We start from the raw sequence: 17967 nt of genomic DNA on the forward strand, positions 1-17967 counted from the left end.
TAGAAAAATCTGTTATTAAATGGAATAAAGTAAAGAGCATATGTGGAGTAACAGAAGGGTTTACAGTTAAAGTGGGACTTGTTTGAATGAACTAGTTTTAGGACGTACCTTTTTTGCAATTGTGATGGTCGAAATTATAAAATATATTCAAAAATGTTAGTACCTTGAAATATACTATTGACTGTTTACATTGTGATTATGAGTGAGACCAAGGTAGCTCTGTAAGAGGAACTATACACAGAACTACAAGTGCATCATAGGAAATTTGAAACATTTACGTTCATTAAATGGCGCGTTATTATGTATAAATTTAGTTTTTGTCACTGATTTTCAACCCTGATGAGCATTTTCAACCCGAGAGAACGTTCGAAAATAAGAAACGGGTCATTTGAAACATTTAAATGCATTGTGGTTTAAGATTACTCGATTGATGCAGATTTTTGCATCTGCAGATGCATTTCTTCTTGATAAGAGCGTCACCTGTCGTGTTTTCTTTGAAGCTAGTCTCCAGTACTTACTGCGCATGCTCGACTGGTTTTCGTGTTGTTATGGAGCGAATTCTGACTTGTTATTGTGTGTGTTCGTTTGTTTGGGTGCTATCTGCTAAGGAAAACGGAGGTAAGCGTATATTAAAATACTATATTACTGTGTTAGGTAGTGGAAGTATGTAGTTATTAAGAAAAGTACCGTTACCAAAACAAAAATAGCAACAAGAAAAGAGACAAAACCATAAGGGATTCTCAGAAGGAACTCGTTTCCTGCACAAATCAACAAAGGAGTGAACAAATAAGGAATCTCACTTGCTTGTGATTCATTTCCAAGGAGTGAAAGAAAATCACTTGACAAAAATCATCGTATGCAAGTGACTCATGCTGCCAATTTACATAAAAGTAAGTATGATTTCGAAAATAATTTCAGCTTTAAAACAAAAATGGTACTGGCTGCTAGGTTCTCATTAAATATATCCGATGCATGCGTGAACTCCGAAGCACTATTATTATTATTATTGTTATTGCTATTATTATTATTATTATTATTATTATTATTAATAATAATAATAATAATAATAATAATAATAATAATAATAATAATAATAATAATAATACTTAATATTCTTATTAGGTGAAGGTTGATTATTTAGAAAAAAAAATCATTTAGCTCGCATAAGTTGGTAGTCCTGCACCAAGGGTGCCGATCCTGGGGGGATTAGTGGCCTGCGACCCCCAAAGTTGAAATGGACCTCTAATGAGGGGGCCCAAATTGCTAAGTTGAAGCAGGTTCTCCTATTTCTACAGTGCATGGTCATTCGTTTTTCCCTTTTACTAATACATATTTTCATAGGGCCCCCCAAAGTTACACAGAAAACGGCGCCCTTGTCCTGCACATACCAATAGTAGAGTACCTACTAAAGGTCACACATGGTCACGTAATTGTGATGTTTCGGTTACAGTATCGGGCGAAAAGCCCCGATTTCGTGATATTGAAGTAAATATTGACAAAACACGGGTATGCCTACTATTGAGCAGGAAATAAATTGAAGATTAAAAACAGTAGCACGGCATTAACTCTTACATATATCGTTAACGTTTATACGTTAAGGTAGTATTTTCATTATTCGATTTAAAAAATACTAATAGCCCTAAAGCTTTTTTTCGCTAGCGTGGAAGCATTGTAGAACACGTTACGTATAGTTTCACACCTTTCTGGGTCGAAACATAGAGTGTGATGGCGTCATAACTTAAAACAAAAGAATTTTTTGTTAGGCCTATTTTTACTATTTTTTGGGTGACTTACTTTTGCACCTATTAAGATTGAAAATTTGCACAAACATTCAGTGCACCCCTTAATATTTTTCAGATCTCTACATTAACACAGGGCAGTTCAGAGGTGCAAGAATGTAATAATAATAATAATAATAATAATAATAATAATAATAATAATAATAATAATAATAGAAGATGATGATCAAAAATTCTTTTTTTCTCGATTTTCCCGCTCAGATACTCGAAGGAGGCATGCAAATTGTACCGTTTTAGAAGGCTGTTTTATTCTGAAGAGAATGAGGTACGAACCATAATCCTAGTATAAATAAGGATGTCTCAAAAAATTTTTACCTGAGATCCTGTTTTAAACGGGAATTTATGGTACTGTGGGCATATTATTTTTTGACAGGCTTACTTTTGCACCTAGAAGATTGATATTTTGCACATACATTCAGTGTACTCCTTAGTATTTTGCAGATATATTTCAGATCTCTGCGTTGCCACAAGTTGTGTTCAAACGGGTAAAAAGGTTTTAAAAAGGGATATTTTAATAAATCCCGTTTTCGAGATTTTCCCGCCTCAAATACATGATGAAGACATGTGATTTGTAACGTTAGAAAGTACTTTCCATTCTGAAGAGAATGAAGTACGAACCATGATCTTAGGATAAATAGGGATGTCTTATAAAATTTTCCGTTTTATGCGGGAATTTGGGGTGTTGTGGTGATATTCTTAAGGCATATGTTAATATTTTTTTTTACTTTACTTTTCTAAATAGAAGCTTGAAATTTTGTAGATATATTCACTATGCCCTTAACATTTTTCAGTTGAATTTGAGATCTGTGTGTTAACAAAGAGAGGAGGGGTCCAGAGGTGCTAAGTAAAATTGGATATTTTTAACAAAAATCCCATTTTTTGCAATGTTTCTCGCTTCAGATACATGACGGAAACATATGAATGGTACCGTTTTAAAGACTGTTGTATTCTGAAGAGAATGAAGTGTAAAACATGACCCTAGGATGTCTCAGAAAACTTTTATATTACATCCGAATCTTTTTGAGTGATCTGGGCCACTGTGGGGATGTTCTTAGCTGATTGGTATTTTTTTTTTCATACTTACTATTCAAGATAGAAGCTTGAAAATTTGTACACATGTTTCGTACTCCATTTAGTATTTTTCAGTAGATTTTGAGATCTGTGTGTTAACACAGGGTGTTCCGGAGGGACCCAAAATAGAAAAAAGGGATTTTTTTCCAAAAGCCTCATTTTTCCCCTCAAACTTTCCGTTTCAAGGACGCGATAGGGAAATGCGAATAGTAACGTTTAAACACAGCGTATAATAAGAAAACGAAATTTCAAATGTAATTTATGGCAACACTATCAGGTTAACTTTTCAGAGGTTAACAGGATTTTTCACTAGTGTTATGTTCTTCCAATGAATTCAATTTGATTATGAGATTTAAACTGACTGTTACGTCTTTTTAATTAAAATTCAGAGTTTCATGAATGGGAAATGAAAGAAATATAACTCAGCATGTCAGAAGGCTCCTGATGATGTGTCAGTAGAGACAAGAGACATACCCACTACAAAACATGCTACAGGCTAAACCAGTAACGTCTTAGTTACTGTTCTATTCTCAGTTTTTTTTTTTTTCAGAACATGCGTCGTGTACTTACGTAACATCATATATTACTGAGAAAGTAACCCTGATAGCGAAATTCTGATTTCAGATTTGAATTTAACATGGTAAATTACTATAGACCTATAGACTTTTATCCCAGGAATATAACTTTTTAGAACATTGTAATTATACATCACAAAAATAGTTTTCATATTTTTGTACCTAATTCGAAACGTCCACCTATTTTTCCGTTTGCGAAATATATCTTTAATAATTAAACACAGGAAAATGTAAATAAACAATTCTTTCAGATGATTTTAAAATGAAACTTTGGGTGTCTTCCCGTTTGGCCTTTTCCCGTTTCACCTTGTGCCTGTTTTCATTACTTCAGGCTATGATGCTAAGATAGTACATGCAAATTTGATTGTAAGGCGAAACAGGAATTCCCGTTTGCCCTTTCCATTTCGCCTTACACCAGCGAAGGGAAGTTTCAAATTATGAATTTTCAAATTTAGTGTCGTTTTGGAAAACATTTGTAAGGCTAGTAGTATTTACGTTTGAACGAACAGAACAGCGTATAATAAAAGCAAGTATTCAGAATACTGTGCTATTTGCGTCACTGTTTAAAAAATTGCTCATGTAGCCTTGTATCTGTACCTCACATATGAAGAAGAGAGCGGCGGAAGAACGAACATCAACAATTACTAAGACATATAGGTAAGTATAGGTAAGTATATATAATATTTGTAATAAGGTATAAGTAATTTTGACATTGAAGCTTCTCAGCATGTTTCTAATATTTATTCTTGCAACTTCTCCAAAAGTTATTTTAGAACTTTAGATACGGAACTTTTCTTAAATGGCATCCTAGCTAGCACACAAATAAATAGTCCATTTTTTATTTATAGTGTAACACAATTAGCCGGTCGTAGTTAAGCAATATTCCGTCAAGTATGACATTTTTTCTGTTGATATTTAAGATGAATTTATTTTCTTCTCTCCAGGAAGAAGATTGCTAAAGGAAATTACTGTAGTGAAACTGCATCTGTTGTCCCTATTTTTTGTGCCGTCAAACACTATATGACGTATGAGCATGAACTGGGCACCACTATCCCAAAGATTGAGTAAATTGAAGGTGAAAGGATCGTGGAGCGAAATGCACGACGGCAAAAACTTTTATTGAGAGATGAAGGCGTTGACATCAGTAGAATTCTTGTGAGTTATATTTTAGTAATCAAGAAAATAGTTTATCGTTTCCTACTTTCTTCTTGCTTTTTTTTTTTTTTTTTTTTTGAAATCGTGAAAATCTGACATGACAATAGTAATAGGAGTAAGAATATTAATATTAAAGCATTTTCTTTAGAATGTCTGTGTTATTTCTATCTTCAATAGGGTTTCGGCACTGTTGGAACTTTGGAGATTCTTTGTCAGTGAGACAGGATTGTAATGGATGGGACACTTAAGACTGTACCTCGCCTTTTCTCCCAAATGTACATCCTGCACGGAAAATATTTCGGCCAGGTATTTGTTCTCCTCTTCTGCGTATTTCACAGTAAAAAGCAAGACATACATGTAAGATTACTGGAGGTAATCAGGGAAGAAGCTGAAAAATTTGGACTGCGTTTCAAATTGAAAGAAGTTTCTATTGATCCTGAGAAAGTAGCAATCAATGCTGTAAATAAAGTATTTCCCGGTTAAAATCAGAGGATGTTCCTTCCACTTCTCTCAGTCTGTTGGAGGAAGGTTCAGAAGTTAGGACTTTCTCAATTGTACAAAGAAAGCACTGAAGCGGAAAGATGGATTCGACATGCAGCAGCACTACCTCTGGTACTAACTTCCCATATAGATGTAGTGTTTTTACGTTTGCAAGAACATGCGCCTGACGTTCTATGTAAGGAGGAGTTCCATGATTATCTTGTAGACAATTGGCTGGATGATGGTGATGGTACGTTATTTTCTCTGTAAGTATGTTTTCTTTTCTACATAAATAAATGGCGTTTAGTGCAATTTTTCTTATATATATATAGTATTAAATCATTAATTAAGCTATTCCAAGCACTCTACAGTATAGCATTTTCCCCATTAACACCTCATGTAAAGTGTAGTATAGATTTTCTTGCGAAGTGCATGTATTGAAGATTCTACATACAGTGATTTGTAAATTATAAAAAGAACACATTCTTTTGATTTACTAAAGAAATAAATTAGGTTCACCCAAAATTCTGCTTCGACTTTCTAACGTAGATTCTCCTGCAATTCTTTGAATTTTTAATGTGCTAATGATTATTTTTACCTATTTGTAGTGACGTGTGAAATCACTTGGAAAACGATCAAGAACGGACGACTAACAATGCTGGACAGTGGAACGTCAAATTACGAAGAAAGGCATCAAGGGATCACTTAGGCATACATTATTTCATTGAATTAATGAAAGACAAGCAACGTGAAAATGAAAGATTCCGAGTATTTCTTTAAGTGGATTATCAGGAAACACATAGAAAGCTAAAGTAGAGACGGTTTGACGACAGGATTCACGGCCTAAAAGATAGACTTAAGAACAGTGAAATTGATGTAATTTCAAATACTGATTCTGTTTCATATTATATCCACATAGACACTTGATATGCTATTTCGGGTGTGATAATAAAATTTATGTTCTAAGATATTTGAGTATAATTTGTCTGGAATAGAAGAGACGTTGCAGTCGAGAATAAGATAAATCCCTCTTTGTTACAGAAACAGAGTGAAAATTCCCTTCTATGTTATAAGGTCAAGCAGGAAAAGTCCAAACGGGAATTCCCTTTCCGCTTAAGATAACATCCTTATCGGTTGTATGGCAAAATGTTTGAGGGCATAAGGCGAAACGGAAGAAGCCTAAACGGGCATAATTTAGTATACTAAAATATATTATAAAAAGCGATAGAAAGATTCAGAGAACATAGACATACAAAGTTTGATTTATAATCTGAGTTGGCAGTTTCCTTTTCTTCTTTCTTTTCCTTTTCCTTCCTGAGTCCTTTTCCTTTTTTGACTTGTGAGATACACTAAATGAAGGCAGATAGTGTATTCACTATTTGAAGGGAGATACACTGTTTGTAACTATTTTCTCATAATGGTTCTGACATAGTTTAGATGGATCTCATAAATTGAGTGGCCTAAATTGTATATTGCACATCTGATATACAGGGTTGTCAAGGGTGTGAAAACGATGGAATAAATTTAGAGCACTACCAAAACTATGAAATCGTGGTTTATTGATGTGATGCATGACAGAGTGAAAATATTCCACTTTACATGAGAGCCTCTGCGACCATTTTGGAAGGTATCATACTGGATTTTAATTAATTCAGTGAAATGGGAACTTTACGATCCGATACTATTGTTGAAATAAGGTGTGATTTCGTAACGATAGTATAGCAATTTCTTCTCAGCTTGTTTGCATCCTGAACAAAATTATGATCATAAATTTACAATGACAAGTTTTTGTATATGTTCTAGACCAATGTGATCAAAATTTCGTTAACAAGGAATGTAGAAAACAATCTTGTTAATGTCTTTAAAAATCACACTTTATTTCAAAAATAGTAGTGTATCGTAAAGTCTATATTTCACTTAATTAACTCAAATCCAGTATGACTACTTCCAAAATGGCCGTAGAGGCTCTCACGTAATATGGAATATTTGCACTCTGTCCTGTATCACCCAAAAAGCCTCGATTACATATTTTTAGTAGTGTTCTAAATTTATTTAATCGTTTCCACACCCTTGGAAATCCTGTATATTTAGGGAATATGCAACCAATGACACAAACCACTGTTTCAATTAATGGATGTAAATGCTTCAGTAGGAGACAAAAAATGCATAACGTTTTGTGATTTCAGCAAAATGTTTACCTGCATAATGAGTTTTATGCACACAAGTGCATCAATTAACATAGTTTTCATTATGCATTTACCTGCATTCTTAAAAATTATGCATCTAAACGTTTTGCTGGAGTCACAAAAGTTATGCATTTTTTTTTTTGTGTCAACTAACGCGTCTGTGGTTTTGTGTGTAGCTGGCTGCAGAGGATCATTGGAGAGCTAAAGGCTTAGAATTAGTAAACCCAAGACAGAGTATTTACATTGTCTTCTCAGGTAAAATGTAAACACGAACACAAGAATATGACTGGACGAAGAAAAGATTATAATAACGGTAAAAGTACTTGGAATCAATACTACAGGATAAAACAGGAATAAATTTAGATGTAAACAGCAGAATTACAAGCGGTTGGACGAAACCGATAGAAGCTGCAGGGGTATTTTATGACCTATTGTATGTAAAATACGCCTTAATGAAAAGTTTGCAAAACAGTAGTGAGGCATACTATATTGTTCGGAGCGGAATTTTAGACGACGAGGAAGACAGAAGAACAGAAATTACAAGTTGTAGAGGTGTGGCGTGATGCAGAAGGTGAAAATTCAGAATGAAGTTATCCGATGAACAGTTATGGTGAGACCAATAGTAGAAAAGCTGCAAGAAAGTAGAATGATGTGGTTTGGGCATATAAAAGGACACCGATTAGCTTATAGAACAGAATGGGAAATGATCCCTAGGCCGGCCAAAGAAGAAGTGGGAAAATCGTATTAAGAACAATATGGTGCAGTGTGGTGACTCAATTATGACACAGGATAGATATAGATGGACGGTATATATATAGCGACTCTAAAAGCTGATCTCACCTAATTGGGGAAAGAGATTAAACGGATTGAAACCGTGGCGGGACGAAAATGTTTTCTTTTCAAATTATTTTCGTAATCTTCTCGCTAACTTCTTTCAATTACAACTATATATTAAACGTATAATACCTAAAAATTAATCCAACAAACTAACACAAATCAGCTATATTAATACACAAAGCAGTGGCGTATTTAGTATTTTCTTTCGGAGGGGCTATGCACAACACGTAAATAAGAAATTTAATTTTTCCTTTCGGGTGCCGACAAATTTTAGTAAACTTGTGCATATAACAAATTTATTTCGGGGGGGGGGACTTGAGCCCGATAGCCATCTCCGTATATACGCCACTAACACAAATAGACTGTGTTTCTATATTATAAAAATAAATTCTATAATACATTCTTTTCGTTCACTTAGAAACCCTCCAAGAATGTTTCATCGCCATTAATCCACAACATTCCTGGATGTACAAAAATGCAAAACTAAACACGTATTTGATGTATTCCTTAAAATTCTTAAACATTCTTTCATTTTTTAGTACAAATTGACAGAATGTTTCTAAGGAAAATAAAGTTTCACTTAATTGTTGTGTATAATCGATATCTATTTCCCGTCGCTAGTTATCTGTTTCTTGACCTCTATTTCCATCTGTTTATTTTTCTTTCTGCTTCGTAAATAATGTTTACATCTTTCTTCAGCTTTTATTACTTGCATATATTCTTAATATCTGTGCCATCTCTATATTTAATTCTAAACAATTGTAGACTGACGTGCCAAGACGAAAATATTAAGTAAACAACCTAGGTGTTAGATCAGAACAAATGGAACATATAGGCACGCGCATTCTTCTGCACACAGAACCACAGACGCGTTAGTTGACACAAAAAAATGCATAACTTTTGTGACTCCAGCAAAACATTTAGATGCATAATTTTTAAGGATGCAACTAAATGCATAATGAAAACTATGTTAATTGATGCACTTGTGTGCATAAAATTCATTATGCAGGTAAAGGTTTTGCTGAAATCACAAATTGTTATGCATTTTTTGTCTCCTACTGAAGCATTTACATCCATTAATTGAAACAGTGGTTTGTATCGCTGGTTGCATATTCCCTAAATATACAGGATTTCCAAGGGTGTGGAAACGATTAAATAAATTTAGAACACTACTAAAAAAATATGCAATCGAGGCTTTTTGGGTGATGCAGGACAGAATGCAAATATTCCATATTACATGAGAGCCTCTACGGCCATTTTGGAAGTTGTCATACTGGATTTGAGTTAATTAGTGAAATATAGACTTTACGATACACTACTATTTTTGAAATAAAGTGTGATTTTTAAAAACATTAACAAGATTGTTTTCTATATTCTTTGTTAACGAAATTTTTATCACATAGGTCTAGAACATATACAAAAACTTGTCATTGTAAATTTATGATCATAATTTTGTTCAGGATGCAAACAAGCAGAGAGGAAATTACTATACTATCGTTACGAAATCACACCTTATTTCAACAATAGTATCGGAACGTAAAGTACCCATTTCACTGAATTAATTAAAATCCAGTATGATACCTTCCAAAATGGTCGCAGAGGCTCTCATGTAAAGTGGAATATTTTCACTCTGTCGTGCATCACATCAATAAACCTCGATTTCATAGTTTTGGTAGTGTTCTAAATTTATTCCATCGTTTTCACACCCTTGACAACCCTGTATGTCAGATGTGCAATATACAATTTAGGCCACTCAATTTATGAGACCCATCTAAACTATGTCACAACCATTATGAGAAAATAGTTACAAACATAAGGCCTTCAAATAGTATATCTTACAAGTCAAAAAAGGAAAAGAACTCAATTAATTATACCTAGGTACCTACATAGCTTCTTTTTTTTTTTTTTTTTTTTTTACAGGTTGTTCTACAAGAGCAGTTTTGCCATTTTCACTAAAGCTAAAACCCCAAATTATCTTTGGTAAAATAAAAGAACATGGGTCAATGTTAGAAAAATCGTACCGATAGCAAGTCTAGCGATGGGAAACACAAAACTTTACAGAGTTAAAAAGAAAAAAAAAAGTGGAAACTACCAACTCAGATTATAAATCAAATTTTGTATGTCTATGTTCTCTGAATCTTTCTATCGTTTTTTATAATATATTTTAGTATACTAATTTATGCCCGTTTAGGCTTTTTCCGTTTCGCCTTATGCCTTCAAAACATTTTGCCATACAACCGATAAGGATGTTATCTTAAGGCGGAAAGGGAATTCCCGTTTGGCCTTTTCCTGCTTGATCTTATAACATAGAAGGGAATTTTCACTGTTTCTGGAACAAAGAGGGATTTATCTTATTCTCAACTGCAACGTCTCTTCTATTCGAGACAAATTAAACTCAAATATCTTAGAAGAACATAAATTTTATTATCACACCCGAAATAGCATATCAAGTGTCTATGTGGATATAATATGAAACAGCGTCAGTATTTGAAATTACATCAATTTCACTGTTCTTAAGTCTATCTTTTAGGCGGTGAATCTTGTCGTCAAACCGTCTCTACTTTAGCTTTCTGAAGTGTTTCCTGATAACCCACTTGAAGAAGTACTCGCAATCTTTCATTTTCACGTTGCTTGTCCTTCATTAATTCATTGAAAGAATGTGTATCTAAGCGATCCCTTGATGCCTTTCTTCGTAATTTGACGTGCCACTGTCCTGCATTGTTAGTCGTTCGTTCTTGATCGTTTTCCAAGTGATTCCACAAGTCACTACAAATAGGTAAAAATACATCATTAGCACATTAAAAATTCAAAGGATTGCAGGAGAATCTACGTTAGAAAGTCGAAGCAAAATTTTGGGTGAACCTAATTTATTTCTTTTGTAAATCAAAAGAATGTGTTCTTTTGATAATTTACAAATCAGTGTATGCAGAATCTTCAATACATGCACGTCGCAAGAAAATCTATATTACACTTTACATGAGGTGTTAATGGGGAAAATGCTATACTGTAGAGTGCTCGGAATAGCTTAATTAATGATTTAATACTTAAAAAAAAGAAAAAACTTGCACTAAACGCCATCTATTTATGTAGAAAAGAAAACATACTTACAGAGAAAATAACGTATCACCATCATCCAGCCAATGGTCTACAAGATAATCATGGAACTCCTTCTTACATAGAACGTCAGGCGCATGTTCTTGCAAACGTAAAAACACTACATCTAAATGGGAAGTTGGTACCAGAGGTACCGGTAATGCTGCTGCATGTCGAATCCATCTTTCCACTTCAGTGCTTTCTTTGTACAATTGAGAAAGTCCCAGCGGCTGAACCTTCCTCCAACAGACTGAGAGAAGTGGAAGGAACATCCTCTGATTTTAACCAGGAAATACTTTATTTACAGCATTGATTGCTACTTTCTCAGGATCAATAGAAACTTCTTTCAATTTGAAACGCAGTCCAAATTTCTCAGCTTCTTCCCTGATTACCTCCAGTAATCTTACATGTATGTCTTGCTTTTTACTGTGAAATACGCAGAAGAGGAGAACAAATACCTGGCCGAAATATTTTCCGTGCAGGATGTACATTTGGGAGAAAAGGAGAGGTACTGTCTTAAGTGTCCCTCCATTGCAATCCTGTCGCACTGACACATAATTTTCAAAGTTCCAATAGTGCCGAAAACCTGTTGAAGATAGAAAGACTAGAATAAACAACACAGACATTCTAAAGAAAATGCTTTAATATTAATATTCTTACTCCTATTACTATTGTCATAACAGATTTTCACGATTTAAAAAAAAAAAAAAACCAAGAAGAACTTAAGAAATGATAAACTATTTTCTTGATTACTAAAATATAACTTACAAGAATTCTACTGGTGTCATCGCCTTCATCCCCCAATAAAAGTTTTTGCCGTCCTGCGTTTGCGATAGTGGTGCCCGGTTCATGCTCGTACGTTATATAGAGAGTGTTTAACGGCACCAAAAATAGGGACAACAGATGCAGTTTCACCACAGTAATTTCCCTTAGCAATCTTCTTCCTGGAGAGAAGAAAATAAATTCATTTTAAACATCAACAGCAAAAAAAAAAAAAAAAAAAAAAAAAAAAAAAAAGAAAAAAAATCGTACTTTCCCTCTAGAAAGTAAAGGCAGACGGAATATTGATTAACTACGACCGGTTAATTGTGTTACACTATAAATAAAAAAAATGGACTATGTATTTGTGTGCTAGCTAGGATGCCATTTAAGAAAAGTTCCACATCTAAAGTTCTAAAATAACTTTTGGAAAAGTTGCACGAGTAAATATTAGAAACATGCAGAGAAGCTTCAGTGTCAAAATTACTTATACCTTATTACAACTATTATATATACTTACCTATACTTACCTATATGTCTTAGTAATTGTTGATGTTCGTTCTTCCGTCGCTCTCTTCTTCATATGTGAGGTACAAATACAAGGCTACATGAGCAATTTTTTAAACAGTGACGCAGATAACTCAAAATTCTGAATACTTGCTTTGATTATACGCTATTCTGTTCGTTCAAACGTAAATACTACTAGCATTACAAATGGTTTCCAAAATGACACTAAATTTCCCTATCATAACTTGAAAATCCCCTTCGCTGGTGTAAGGCGAAATGGAAAGGGCAAAGGGGATTTCCTGTTTCGCCTTACAATCAAATTAGCATATACTATCTTAGCATCATAGCCTGAAGTAAGGAAAACAGGCACAAGGCGAAACGGGAAAAGGCCAAACGGGAAGACATCCAAAGTTTCATTTTAAAATCATCTGAAAGAATTGTTCACTTACATTTCCCTGTTTTTAATTATTAAAGATATATTTTGCAAACGGACAAATACGTGGACGTTTCGAATTAGGTACAAAAATATGAAAACTGTTCTTGTGATGTATAATTACAATATTCTAAAAAAGTTATATTTCTGGGATAAAAGTCTGTAGGTCTATAGTAATTTACCATGTTAAATTCAAATCTGAAATCAGAATTTCGCTATCAGGTTTACTTTCTCAGTAATATAGGATGTTACGTAAGTACACGACGCATGTTCTAAAAAAAAAAAAAAAAAAAAAAACTGAAAATGGAACAGTAACTAAGACGTTACTGGTTTAGCCTGTAGCATGTTAGCATGTACTGGTTAGCCTGTGTCTCTTGTCTCTACTGACACATCATCAGTAGCCTTCAAAACATGCTGAGTTATGTTTCTTTCATTTCCCATTCATGAAACTACGAATTTTAATTAAAAATGAAGTAACAGTCAGTTTAAATCTCATAATCAAATTGAATTCATTGGAAGAACATAACACTAGTGGAAAATCCTGTTAACCTCTGAAAAGTTAACCTGATAATGATACCAGAAAATACATTTGAAATTTCCTTTCCTTATTATACACTGTGTTAAAACGGCACCATTCACATTTCCCTATCATGTCCCTGAAATGGAAAGTTTGAGGGGAAAAATAAGGCTTTTGGTAGAAAAAATCCCTTTTTTTTCATTTTGGGTCCCTCCGGAACACCCTGTGTTAACACACAGATCTCAAAATAAACTGAAAAGTACTAAATGGTGTACGAAACGTGTGTACAAAATTTCAAGCTTCTATCTTGAATAGTAAGGATGGGAGAAACAAATTACCAATCAGCTAAGAACATCCCCACAGTGGCCCAGATGACTCAAAAAGATTCGGATGTAATATAAAAATTTTCTGAGACATCCTAGGCTCATGTTTTACACTTCATTCTCATCAGAATAGAACAGTCTTTCAAACGGTACCATTCATATGTTTCCGTCATGTATCTGAGGCGGGAAAAATTGCAAAAAATGGGATTTTTGTTAAAATATCCCTTTTTTAGCATTTCTGGACCCCTCCCCCCGTGTTAACACACAGATCTCAAAATGAACTGAAAAATGTTAAGGGCATAGTGAATATGTCTACAAAATTTCAAGCTTCTATTTAGAACAGCTTCTATTTGTATATTAACACATGTGCTAAAAATATCCCCACTATACCCCAAATTCCCGCAAAAACGGGAAATTTTCTAAGACATCCCTATTTACCCTAGGATCATGGTTCGTACCTCATTCTCTTCAGAATGGAAAGTACTTTCTAACGTTACCAATCACATGTCTTCATCATGTATCTGAGGCGGGAAAATCTCGATAAAGAGATTTATTAAAATATCCCTTTTTAAAACCTTTTTACCCGTTTGAACACAACTTGGGGCACCGCAGAAATCTGAAATATATCTGTAGAATACTAAGGAGTACACTGAATGTATGTGCAAACTATCGATCTTCTAGGTGCAAAAGTAAGCCCGCCAAAAAATAATATGCCCACAGTACCATAAATTCCCGTTTAAAACATGATATCAGGTAAAAATTTCCTGAGACATTCTTATTTACATTAGCATTATGGTTCGTACCTCATTCTCTTCAGAATAGAACAGCATTGGAAACGTTTTCCATTCGCATGTCTCCGTCGAGTATCTGAGCGGGAAAATCGAGAAAAAGGGAATTTTTGTTATAGGTGCAAAAGTAAGTAACTCAAAAAATAGTAAAAATAGGCCTAACAAAAAATTCTTTAGTTTTAAGTTATGACGTATCACACCCTATGTTTCGACCCAGAAAGGCGTAAAACCATACGTAATGTGTTCTAGAACGCTTCCACTCTAGAAAAAAAGCTTTATTAGTACTTTTTAAATCGAATAATGAAAATACAACCCTAACGTATAAACATATACGATATATATATAAGGGTTAATGCCGTGCTACTGTTTTTAACCTTCAATTTATTTCCTGCTCAATAGTAGGCATACCCGTGTTTTGTCAATATTTACTTCAATATCACGAAATCGGGGCTTTTGGCCCGATACTCTAACCAAACGTGACCATGTGTGACTTTTAGTAGATACTCAACTATTGGTATGTGCAGGACAAGGGCGCCGTTTTCTGTGTAACTTTGGAGGGCCCTATGAAAGATATGCATTAGTAGAAAGGAAAAATGAACGACCATGTACTGTAGAAATAGGAGAACCTGCTTCAACTTACGAGGAAGGTCCATAAACCGTGAGAGTTGAATTTTGATGAAAATTTGTGACAAGATTCAGTTCGAGTTGCTAAGTAACGTAGTAATAGTATCTCAATGCGCAAATGCTTCGATGAGCTGCTACACCGACGCCATCTTGAAATCCTGTAGGCAATGTCCAAGAATACCCTTTTAGCACAAAAATGAAAAAGCTTTTGATATATCTGACTTGAATATTGTAAACTAAGGTAGATCATCTATATACGAGAGTACTTCCAGTGCATGACCGCCATTTTGAAAGGCGCCATATTGAATCGCCGTCAAATATGATAAATGGCAAGGGGGTCATGTGGGGTATCAAATAGCACTGGAATTTACTCCTAAATTCATTTCCGTAACCAAAATTTAGATATCTGTTTTCACTTCAGAGTTAAGAGCCCTCTTACCCACAGGAACATATAAAAACTGTGTGAGTTAAACTTGTGTCATGAAACACGGTCGTGCGAGTACTTGCATGATTTTAACTAATGCAGTAGTTAATGCAGTACAATAGCAACTATATCAATCAGATCTTGAGAATAGTAAGAGAAATCGTTAATTAAATTGAAATTTCTGTAGTGAAAAATGGAATATTAGCATGCTACAAGTTATACCTATTTCAAAGTGCGATGGAATAGACAGTTGGTCGATGAAACACATGTCTAATAGTACTGACAAGCAGAGAATACCAAAGGGATTGTTCGGATATATATTAGAAAAATTATATAAACTGGTACATATTAGTTGAACGACCAAAATGGTTCGGATTCCACTATAATCAGTAGGTCCACGTCTCCTTTAGCGTAGCAGACGTGTGGGACGTTGAATTGTATCAAACCAAAAATCTCTTTTAGGCAATTTTACTTGGTCTATTATAATATGTTAAGTTTTATACTCCAATCTAGAAACCTTACGCAAAGACCACCATTGTTGCAGAATATTGCGTTCCTTTCCAATACTCATATTTGACGACCTATAATTTACCGTGCATATTACGAAGTTTAAATTCTTTAATGTATTTATTGACAGTTTCTCTAAATACAACCGATTTATTGCTGCCACATTGAACAATGAAAGAGATTTAAATTATCAGTTCACAGCCAATTCTTAGAAGATACACCTGGAAACTTAGAATTCACTTTTCTTGTGTCTGTTCTGCTATTAGTGATAAGAGAATTCATGCACAACTGCTAAGAATATGTGGCAGTAAAGATTATTACAAGATTCAATTCCAAGTTGCAATCCATAAAACAAACCTCTTTCTTCCTTTTCCCTTCAATATAAAATAATTAAATATTTGCATCTTTCCATCTTTAATGATGAAACACTTGCTCATAATAAGGGCAAGACTAGTTTTCATATCAAAACTGTGATAAATAACTGATTGTAGCAGGTGTTCACTTGTTCGGTGTACAAGTTATATGGCAGAATTTTCATAAAGAAAATGCATTCTGTTGTGTATCATCAATTTTGTGCGCCAGTTCTAAAGGACATGCTTGCATATGCATGACAGAAATGTGAGTACGTAACAGGAGCAATACTTGGTTCATTTACATATGTTCTAAAGACTTGAAGAAAATAGTGTCTGTGGTTATGAAGATTGTGACGAAAGTGCTTTTGTTAAGTGTTTGCACTGCTCCATGATGCTGTGCGCTAATCACTACGTTTTGGATCTCCATCATCACAATTGAAGAGCAAAAGGTTAGTAGGTTAATATTTGCTTATGTGCAATAGTTTATATTATTTTTCTAATATTTTTTCTATTAATTTTCTAATAGCTTCAAGACAGATTCTTTAAAACCATATGTGCCGTTCCACCTAACTTATATTACAGCATTTAAATGCTATGCATAATCGCAACACACACAGACTCATATATATAGCGATTTTGAAATAGGTATAATTTGTTACAGTTCTGCTATTCCATTTTTAACTACAGAAATTACAATTTTATTAACGATTTCTCTTACTAGTCTCAAGATCTGATTGGTATAGTTGCTACTGTACTGCATTAACTACTGCATTAGTTAAAATCATGCAAGTACTCGCACGACCGTGTTTCATGACACAAGTTTAACTCACACAGTTTTTATATGTTCCTGTGGCTAAGAGGGCTCTTAACTCTGAAGTGAAAACAGATATCTAAATTTTGGTTACGGAAATAAATTTAGGAGTAAATTCCAGTGCTATTTGATACCCCACATGACCCCCTTGCCATTTATCATATTTGACGGCGACTCAATATGGCGCCTTTCAAGATGGCGATCATGCACAGGAAGTACCTCGTATATAGATGATCTACCTTAGTTTACAATACTGAAGTCAGATATATCAAAAGCTTTTTCATTTTGTGCTAAAAGGGTATTCTTGGACATTGCCTACAGGATTTCAAGATGGCGTCGGGGTAGCAGCTTATCGGAGCATTTGCGCATCGAGTGACTATTACTACGTTACTTAGCAACTCGAACTGAATCTTGTCACAAATTTTCATTAAAATTCAACTCTCACGGTTTATGGACCTTCCTTGTTAGCAATTTGGCCTCCCTCGTTAGAGGACCATTTCAACTTTGGGGGTCCCAGACCACTAAACCCCCCCAGGATGGGCGTCCTTGGTGCAGGAGTAACAACTTATGCGAGTTAAATGAAGTTTTTCTAAATAATCAACCTTCACCTAATAAGAATATTAAGTATTATTATTATTATTATTAATAATAATAATAATAATAATAATAATAATAATAATAATAATAATAATAATAATAATAATAACAGCGGTTCGGAGTTCACG

The sequence above is a fragment of the Thermobia domestica genome, chromosome 12, assembly GCF_964235325.1.
Source record: "Thermobia domestica chromosome 12, izTheDome1.hap1.1, whole genome shotgun sequence".
Classification (NCBI taxonomy): Eukaryota; Metazoa; Arthropoda; class Insecta; order Zygentoma; family Lepismatidae; genus Thermobia; species Thermobia domestica.